This window comes from Vicia villosa, unplaced genomic scaffold, assembly GCF_029867415.1.
Source record: "Vicia villosa cultivar HV-30 ecotype Madison, WI unplaced genomic scaffold, Vvil1.0 ctg.002074F_1_1, whole genome shotgun sequence".
Lineage (NCBI taxonomy): Eukaryota > Viridiplantae > Streptophyta > Magnoliopsida > Fabales > Fabaceae > Vicia > Vicia villosa.
In genome coordinates, this window is record NW_026705829.1 from 341,070 (window position 1) to 352,482 (window position 11,413).

Below are 11,413 nucleotides of genomic sequence, written 5' to 3' on the forward strand. Positions count from 1 at the left end.
ATTTACAAAATAAGTGTTCAATCCCCCCTAGGTGTTACGTATCACGAGCGAACGACACCAAAACGGACGACTACTAAATGAGCACCTACACTTGCGGATCACCTGCACATTACCCACGAGTAGGTAACATTAAAGCAGAAGAGTGAGAATATAATTCATAATAAAAAAACATGATAAATATAGTAATGCCAACAAGTATCATCAAGAATCATACAACAAAGTAATCCACTAAGTCAACCACAATCAATGTATGAACAATGCGATAAATGAGTGAGAACATAATGGTAAAGACAGATGATGATGATTGAGACTCGACTATGCATATGCATGTGGTACCAATCTGGAGTAAACTCCTCTTGTCATTATGACAAATACACCTTGCCGAGCATTATGCTGGGACTTCATACCACTCATGAAAGTACACCGTTGTCGAGCAGTAAGCTACGACAAACCGTCATCGAGCATTTAGCCCCCACTTATGACCTCTTGCCACTCAGGCTAATGTACCGTTACCGAGCATTAAGCTCCCACTGGTAACCAATGCAAACACAGGCCACCTGCTAATAGCATTCCGCTATTAACGTAATGAAATGTTATGCTGTGCAAACGAACGACTCGATTACATATTTACAACAACAATAATATAACTTGGTCACATATCCATATCATGCCGGATATATTAATCCACACGGATACATCACCAAAATTGCCACTCAGGCGTTCATATTCACACAACATACATATACCGTCAAAACATACTTGATTAGCATATATCATTTCACAAAATACATTTATGAAAAATCATTCAACCACCAACAAACTCCTCTATATCATAAAGCATACTCAATAAGCTTCATAACGCTTCAAACGGCGTCCAAAACGGAGTTACGGATCAAAAGTTATGGTTGTTACAAAATCTGTCAAAAATTGGAAAAGCTGTAGGTCGACGAATAGAAAACATAGGTCGACGCATTGAACTCCTGTCACCCTCGGGTATGCGCACGCCGACCCAATAGGTCGACACAAGGATTTCACAGGTCGACGCATTCTGCGGAAAACACAGATTTTTGCCTCTTAGGCTGCACAAGTTGACGCAAACCTCTGTGTAGGTCGACCTAAGCTGCGTAGAAACCTAAAAATCACCATTTCCACCATCCAGACTCTTATAAACATTTCTCTAACACATATACATCATTCTAAACATCCACAAATCACAAACACAACATAAAAGTGTGATCATGCAACATAAACAACCAACTTTGCATGGTTGACATCACTAAACATCTCATAACCTAGTTTTTCCTTGCAATGCAAGAAAACATGGAGAAATGGAAAAACAAACATGATCAATGAAGATATCTATCATCATACTACACATACACACCACAAAATCATGTTCATAACTTCAAAACTCACAAAACTCATAATCTACCATTGTTGGCCAAAGCATAGAGACTGAACAAGAACAAGAACAAGAACAAGAACAAGAACAAGACTATAAGGATAATACATTTAAGATAAATTAGATTCACCCCCTTACCTTGGTTAATCTTGATTCTAGCTTTGGTTTGATCTTCTCACAAAAATCTCTTCTTCTCTTTCTCTTTGTTTTTCTCCTCTTTCTCTTCTTACTTTTCTCTCTATTTCTTTCTTTTTCTGGTTTTCTCTCTTTATATTCTCTCTTATCTTTTCTATCTCTCCCTAGCCACTTCCTATTCACTAAAAATATCTAGGGCACTTAACAAAATATCCCACAATGCGGTCTAAACTTAATTGCTCCGAAAACCCCCAAAACGCAAAGTAACACGTCATATATATTTCTACTACCGAAAACGTAAAAATCATCGATTAAATAATAATCTGCTATACCGGACTATGACCGACTGACACGACTCAAAAATGGTAAAATTTAGGAAAATACAGCAAACATCACAATTAATCAGAAAAACACATTTACGGGCGTTACAACCCTCCCCCACTTAAAAGATATTCGCCCTCAAAAATAAAAAATTACCTGCTACAAACAACTCAGGGTAAGAGTTTCGCATGTTACTCTCCAACTCCCAGGTCAAACTCTCACCTGCCGCACTTGACCACACGACCTTCACCAAGGCGATCTCATTGCCTCTCAGAGTCTTAGTCTCACGATCCTCAATACGCACCGGCATCGTCTCAACCGTCAGGTTCTCACGCACTTGCACATCGTCCATCTGAATCACATGGGATGGATCCGCGATGTATCTCCTCAGCTGAGACACATGGAACACATCGTGCAAATTAGCAAGACTTGGCGGTAACGCCACCCGATACGCAACTTTGTCCACTCGCTCCGATATCTGATAAGGACCAATAAAGCTCGGAGTAAGCTTCCTCGATTTCAAAGCTCGTCCAACACCCGTCATAGGCGTAACTCTTAAGAATACATGATCACTAGCTTGGAATTCCAAATCTTTCCTTCGCTTGTCATGATAACTCTTTTGCCTACTCTGTGAGCTTCTTATCTTCTCACGAATAAATTTCACCTTCTCCGTAGTCTCTCTTACCATCTCAGGTCCGAGTACCACACTCTCGCCCGATTCAAACCAACATAATGGAGCTCTACACTTACGACCATACAACACTTCAAAAGGTGCCATTCCGATACTAGAATGAAAATTGTTGTTGTAAGTGAATTCTATCAACGGGAGATAAGTATCCCACGAACCTCCCTTCTCAAGAACACACGCCCTCAACAAGTCTTCTAACGATTGAATAGTCCTTTTAGTCTGACCGTCTGTCTGAGGATGATAAGCTGAACTCAACCTCAACTTAGAACCCAGAGCCTCTTGTAAACCTTTCCAGAAATCTGATGTGAACCTCGAATCTCTATCCGACACAATACTCAACGGTATACCATGTAGTTTCACAATCACCTTGATATAAATCTCAGCTAACTTCGCAACTGGAAAAGTGATGTTAATAGGAATAAAGTGAGCAGACTTTGACAACCAATCAACAATCACCCAAACTGCATCAAAACCTCTCACAGTATTCGGTAAACTCGTCACAAAGTCCATAGAAATACTATCCCATTTCCACTCTGGAATATCCAACAGTTGCAACAACCCTGCAGGACGCTGATGTTCCACCTTCGACTTCTGACATACCAAACACAAATACACAAACTGAGCCACATCTCTTTTCAAACAAGACCACCAAAAGATCTTCTTCAAATCCTGATACATCTTATTGGCTCCCGGATGAATACTCAAACTGCTCCTGTGACCTTCCTCTAAAATCATCTTCTTTAGCTCGAAATCATCAGGTAGACAAATCCGACCACGGAATCTCAAAACACCCTGACCATCCACTCTGAAGTCGCCATCATCACTTTGATTTGCCACCATAAATAAATCAACCAGTTTCACATCCATCTTCTGTCTCTCGTTAACGGTCGACAGAAAATCATTCGTCACTTTCAATATACCTAACTTCACACTATCCGGTGTCAATTCACAGACCAAGCTAAGATCACGAAACTGCTCCAAAAGTTTCTACTCCTCCGCCATCATCGCTGACATATGCAAAGATTTCCAACTCAAAGTATCGGCAACCACATTAGCTTTACCAGGATGGTAATTCAAGATAAAGTCATAGTCCTTCAGGAATTCCAACCACCTACGATGCCTCATGTTCAATTCTTTCTGATCAAATAAGTATCTCAAACTCTTATGATCACTAAAGACCTCGAACCTTGCACCGTAGAGATAATGCCACCAAATCTTCAATACAAAAACAACCGCAGCTAACTCCAAATCATTAGTGGGATAATTCTTCTCATGAACCCTTAACTGCCTCGAAGCGTAACCTTACCTTCCTGCATCAAAACACCACCTAACCCCATATGCGATGCATCACAATACACCACAAACGGTTCCTTAGGGTTAGGTAAAATCAAAACCGGAGCTGAAGCCAACCTTCTCTTCAACTCTTCAAAATTCCTTTCACAAACTATGTCCCAAATAAACGCCTTACCCTTGCAAGTAAGCTGAGTTAACGGAAGTGCTAACTTCGAAAAGCCTTCTATAAATCTTCGGTAATAACCCGCCAAACCTAAGAAGCTTCTAATCTCAGTAATCGATCTCGGAACCTCCCATTGTAGCACTGCATCTACCTTGGATGGATCCACTGCAATCCCGTTACCTGAAATCACATGACCAAGAAAACTCACCTCTGATAACCAGAACTCGCACTTGGATAACTTAGCATACAGCTGCTTCCCCTTCAGAACCTGTAGCACAATATGCAAATGCTCCTCATGCTCTTCTAGAGACTTAGAATAAATCAAGATGTCATCTATGAAGACCACAACAAACTTATCAAACTGATCATGGAATATGCGATTCATATACTCCATAAACACACCAGGTGCATTAGAAACCCCGAACGACATCACCAAAAACTCATAATGCCCGTACCAAGTCCTAAACGCAGTCTTCTGAATATCCTCCTCCTTCACCCGAATCTGATGGTAACCAGATCTTAAATCAATCTTGCTAAACACACTGGCTCCCACCAACTGATCCATTAAGTCGTCAATCCTAGGAAGCAGATACTTATTCTTAATTGTCACCTTGTTCAACTAGCGATAGTCAATGCACAACCTCATGCTTCCATCCTTCTTCTTTACCAACAAAACTGGAGCTCCCCATGGTGAAACACTAGGTCTCACAAAATGTTTTGCTAGCAACTCTTCTAATTGTTTCTTCAATTCCACTAACTCTGGTGCCGACATTCTATATGGCGCCATAGACACAGGCCTCGTACCAGGAACTAGATCTATGGAAAACTACACCTCTCTCTTCGGCGGCACATCAGAAAAGTCTTCAGGAAACACTTCAGGAAATTCTAGCACTACTGGAAAATCCCCAACTGCAGCTCGACCCTCCACAGTCAACGATGCAAACAAACCAAACAACTGTGCCCCATCTTCTAACAGTCAATTCAACTCCTTGGTAGATAAGACACCAAATTCCGCATCCTTCTCAAGAAATGGAAATCTCACCAACTTATGATAACAATCGATATGGACACGATTATTCATCAACCAATCCATTCCCAGAACCACGTCTAACTCGTTCATCGGCAACAAATCAAATCAACAGTAAAGTTTTTACTGAAGATTGATACTGGACAATTCTCACAAACTAAAGAAGTAGTCACCGACCCCATTGCTGGTAAATCGATAACCATCTCACCACCCAAATCAGACAGAACAAGACCTAATCTTTTAACACAATCGGCGACTATAAAACAATGCGAAGCACCCGTAACAATAATAGCAATTAAAGAAATTCCATTAATAAAACAAGTACCTCTGATCAGTCGATCACCCTTATCCGTCGGAGTTCGAGCCAACACAAACACGTTCCCACCAGCATGAACCTTCTTCTTCGGACATTGACCGCTCATGTGTCCCTCTTCACCATAATTAAAACACACTACTCCCTTGGACACACAGTCGTATGATATATGTCCTATCCTTCCACACTTGTAACATTTCCTCACTTCACTATTGCAGACATCACTTTTGTGGCCAGGTTTACCACACTTAAAACATACAATCTTAGCAGGAGCATCTCCCCCACCAAACCTTTGTCCATAACTCATCTTTTGCTTACCCTTCCCCCCGTCATACGGCTTCCCACGATTCTGCGGACCCTTGTTCCTCTTTTCATTAATCACCTTATGATGAGCATTGTTATCCTCATCATAAATCCTACAGCTGTCCACCAAATCTGGAAATACCCGAATCTTCTGATACCCTACCGCCTTCTTGATATCAGAACGCAGCCCATTTTGGAACTTAATGCACTTAGAAAATTCTGCTTCCTCACCAATAAAGTGCGGGTAGAATTTCACAAGTTCATAAACTTTGCCGCATATTCAGACACAGACATGTTACCTTGAACCAACGCCAAAAACTCAATCTCTTTCTTTCCACGGACATCCTCCGGATAATACTTCCTCAAAAACTCCCTCTTGAACACCGTTCATGAAATCTCTTCACCTGTTGCTTATAACCTTGCCAAAGCCTCCAGCCACCAATCAACAGCTTCCTCGGCTAACTGATGAGTGCCATACCTGACTTTCTGCTCTTGCATGCAATCCATCAGACGAAAGATCCTCTCCATCTCCTTCATCCAAGTTAAGGCTCCCTCGGGTCATGCGTTCCTTTAAACATAGGAGGATTCTCCCTCTGGAAAGTCGCAAAACTCCGAGACCTCGCATTCTCATCTGTATGCATAGCTTCAGCCATAGCTTGCAATGCAGCAACAATAGCGGCGTCATTACGTCCAAACATCTCTAAACTTCACAATAACACCAAGAGAAGTAAGCCCAAAGAATAACACAAGAATGGTTAGACCAAACGACAAGACACTTGGTCGGACAAGACCGACCCGCTCTGATACCACTAATGTAACACCCCAATTCTACCCAAGCATTTAGGTTCAAATAACAGAGTATAAAAATTAAATCCATATAAACAATTAGGGTATTACACTTAAGGAACCACATCACCAAAAATGACATACTCGCAAAAGATGTGTAACACAAATAATCAAAGAGGAAAGATTCTCATAAACACTTGACAGTATCACACACATATATATATATATATATATATATATATATATATATATATATATATATATATATATATCGGTATACAGAATATCTACAATATTCCTCCAAAATACAATGTATGAGAAGGTATCCAAAATACATAATATGAATACATCCAAAGGATCAATTATGCATCAAAAAGATCCTATAAGTATTGTGGACCTCCGTTTTTTCTCGGGCCATACCTCTGAGCGGGAGAGATACGTGAACTGACTCTTTTTTATCGCTTAATGCTTTCGCATTTTTGAAAATTCACAGAGTCGCCACCGACCTTTTATTTTATCCAATTAAGGAAAGGTTTATAAAAGAAACAGAAAAAAGACCTTTAAGAAATTCTGGGTAAGGGGGTAGGTTATACAAAGGGAAGGTGTTAGCACCCTTTGTATCCATGGTTATCCATGGGCTCTTAAGTTTGCTTAGCTCACTTGTTTTTCGATTACTTTTCAATTGCTTTAGAATGCTCATATGTGGTTTCAAATACCTTTGTAAATTGAATTTTGTAATGATCCTTATGCGGATGTATACAAAAATGTTTGTTTATCTTTCGAAAGATGTTTTGAAAAGAACGTTAACTTTGTAATGATCCGTGTTTGGATGTATACAAAGTATTGTCTTTTTGGAAAGTTTTGTTTTGAAAAACAACAGTGTATGAGAATTTTGTTTGTTTTGATTTGAGCAAGCAAACTAGGAGGTCTACCCTGAGTTGTAAGGTCTTTATCCTTATTTCCTTTAAAAATCTATCTTTTCACCGGATACAAACAAAAGGTTTGATTTTGTACTCGAAACAGTAGAATTTTGACTTTGATTTTGAAAAGAATGAGAAGGGATTACCTTAAGAGGTGCAAATGTGATTGTGTTTGTATTCAGATATTTTATCTTTGAAGTTAGTGATCTAACGGTTCAATTTTATCTTTGACATACACGCAGTTTATATTAGCTGGAAATTAAAATGCGGAAATGTAAAGTGCGGAAAGTAAATCTACGCTATTACATCGATTGTGCAGGAAATGTAAACTAGCCTATTTACATGAATTTGACATCCTATACATTTATCTAGGAATTTAAATTGCAAGAAAAATAAAAGGCATGTTTTTGGATTTTTTTATGATTGATTTTAATTATAATTAATGCATGATTAATTAAATTAAAATGAAGAAAAAAAATGAAAATATATTTAAACCTAGAAATTAAGTTTAAAATATGTACAAAATATTTGTTAATTAATTTTAAAACAAAACTATTTTTTTTTTGGAATTTTTGAAATTGATTTGAAATTGATTTGAAATTGATTAAGCTTAATTAATACATAATTATACAAATAATTATACAAATAATTAAAACTTAAAGAGAAAATTATTCAAAATATGTACAAAATTAGTCTATAATATATAAACAATATTTTATATAAAGAACAATTTTTTTATGATTTTTTTGATTGGTTAGAATAATTAAAAAGCAAATATATAAATATATACTAATTAATTATGCAAAATATTGAAATTATGAAGAAAAATAAAATATTTTTATTTCAGAAAATAAAATATTATTTTAGAAGCTTAAAAATATTTTTTGTGTATTTTTTGGATTTTTAAAACTATTTTTAATTAATTTTGCAAAGAAATTAAAATAAAAATAGAAAAATAAATAAAGCAGTGATCATGTGTGGTAATTTATGATGGGTTATGGTGTGGCTGCGTTTTTTGATGCGTTGGATCATATTACTAGGAGATCTTGTGGCTCAGATTTAAAGTCACATGATGCACATGGATAGAGGGACAACATGTGATCATGCAGAATTTGAGAGTCTAATGTGGGACCCACGTACAGTTGACCAACGAATGAGAGGGAGCAAATCTGCCACGCGTGCTGGTCAAAGATTCCACCTTACTATTCATCTTCTTCTTCATATTACCTGCGGATTTTGCTGCAGATTTACCTGCGGATTTTCCTGCAGATTTTTCTTTCTTTTTCCATGCTTTTGAATGACCTACAAAATGAAAATAAAAAAGAACAAAGGCCACCCAGATCACCTAATTGGACCCTTCTGAACATGATAGCGTCGTTAGTTTTTTCATTTGAAGCTTGTATCATGGAGAACGAAAGCTTCACATGTTTGAAGCTCAAAAATGGTGGAGCTTCAAAACCACGTTAAAGCTTGCATGTGATCACTCAAACCTATTCTATATCATGCCATGAGTCCATGCAAGTGGTTAGTTTTCATTTTAATCAAGCATGCATAGGAAAACGAAAGTTATATGTGTATGTTCATGAAAAACACCATGCATATGTTACGACTCTCATGGGACCACACAAAGAGTTTATTCTTACTCTATATTACTTTAGAAGATGATTGGAAGTGTTTATTTGTATTGATAATGGTTGGAAACCACAAAATGAAAATTACAAAGTTTTGGTGTTTTTTGAGAATTTTTGTGAGTTTCTTTGCTATGCTCTTGTCTATTTCGTGGCTCCCCCTTTTGTGAAGTGTCTTGATCTATTTTATAGGCCATGAGTGCTTAAAATGGAAGCTAAGAAGCCTTAATTGTCTTTGTTGAATTTTTGACTTTCAAGCTTAACTTTCAAGCAACCATTGCTTGATTTTTCCACACTCTTGCTCTAGGCTTTCCTTGTATCTTCCTTGCTGCATAATTGAAGATTCCTTGGTGGCTTTAGCTTAGAAAATAAGCTATCCATTATCCATTCATTTTTCCTTTTAATTTAATCTTAAAATAAGATAAAATTAAGCCAAAAATGGATAAAAATGGTATGGGCTTAGTCTTGGTCGTGGGAGGCCCATAATATTATGGAAATGATGTTTGAACCATGAAAACTTGGCCCCATTTGGAAAAAATACATTTTTGAGCAATGTTGGTTTCATGCATTTTCCCAAAATTTAGCCAACTTCAACAAGGTGTAAATCCCTCAATTTTTGTCATATGAAGGAGTTCTTGCACTTTTTGGAAACCTCAAAGAGTCCTCTAACCAATGTCTTTGGTCTCATGTCAAAATGATTTTTGATGCTCCTTGTGTGTCCTTTTGAAAAAAGTGTCTTTTTGTTGACTTTGAAAATGACCTGTAATGTCTTTGGTCATATTTTTCAAATGGTGAATTAAATGACCATGGGATCAATTGCATTTGAAAGATAATTGAAATTCCTTCAAAATGGGCTTTGGTTTTAATTTTTTGGATGAAGGATGAGAGAGTTATGATCAGTCAAAGTTGAGTTGACTTTTCAGGCAAAAACCCTAATTTTGAATCTTAGGGTTTTGTTGATTTTTGATCTTTCCTTGATGAATTATGATCATCCAATGATCAAATGATGAATCCTTTGACAAAAAATGTACTTTGACAAAAAATTTCATTTTTGACTGTCTGTTGACTTTTTGGTCAAACGGGTCGTCTGTTGACTGTTTGAGCTGCTGACGGTGCGTCTGAGTGAATTGAAGTTTGAAAATTTGTATGATGGTACTTTGAGATATATGGATGTGCATGAAATCCATTTGAGGTCTCAAAAGCTTGTTTCTCCTGTAAAAACAAGAAAACCCCAGTCAGGGACTGTTTGTGTAGGAGATAGTTAAGCGTACCTGATTTTTGTGCAGTGTTTAGTCTCTGCTAATCGCGTGATATTCAGAAGACTTCTAGAACAAAAATCTTGGAATTTTGAATTGTAAAAGATTGATTTGATTGATGGTACAAAACACTGAGAATTGTACTGCCAGCAGTTTGGCTGTCAACTGACTGTTCAGGTATTGACGTAGCAGTTAGAGTGAAAAATCAACAGTCAAAGTTAATTTTCTTTTTTTTTTGTTTTTGTTTTATGTGAAAGATTAAAGTTTATTTACATGACTTGTTAAAAAAACACAGACATAATAAATAACTAATATTTACTGTACGCGAGCAAAATTACCGATAATAACCTTGAAAATCATTTAATGCACAGAAAAATGAATATTTGACTGGCAGAAAACACATAAAATATTATCTGAGTAATTAAGCAATATTATGACAAATAATACAACATTTAATACTGACAGTACAAATATTACATACTATATTGAACAGTACGACGAATAAACGGTACATTTAAGAAATAAGAAATACGGCAAATTTTAAGAATGACGATTGATAACCCATGCTACAAATAGTAACATGTAGATGATTGGGAGCATAAGCATCCCAGGTCCATAGTGTTCCGGGCTATGTAGACAGAAGAAAGACATGATCACCGTAGCAATGGTGATGACCATAAGAAAACATGTTTCCCACCGTTTCGCCATTTTGTCGGGAAAGAAGAAAGGATGGATTATGAAGTAGAAATTTGAGAGATGAATTAGAATTTGATGTGAGATTTTTATGAGAAAATGAGAGGTATTTATAGAGTGGAAAGAAGGATAGAGACGTTGGGGAATGATGTGATTCCGTACAAAAGGAGAATTTGAGTGGAAGTGAGATTTGAAAGAAAGTGTATGATAGTGTTGGGAAAAAGAGATATGTAGAGAATAAAGTTAGGATTTGATTTTTGAAAAAGAGATTTGAAAAGATTTTTGAAAATGATGGAATATAGTACAAAAATTAGTGGGAAACAAAAGATAATAATAATCTGCTTGTTACCAGTACAGTCTGAGTTTCCTGATTCTGCGCCTGCAAAAAGATTTAATTCTGTACCAATTGTGTCAGTACTATTTATCTGTAAATAAATAAATAGCATGTGTGAAGTAATAAACAGTATTTGGCGTTTGCGTAAGAA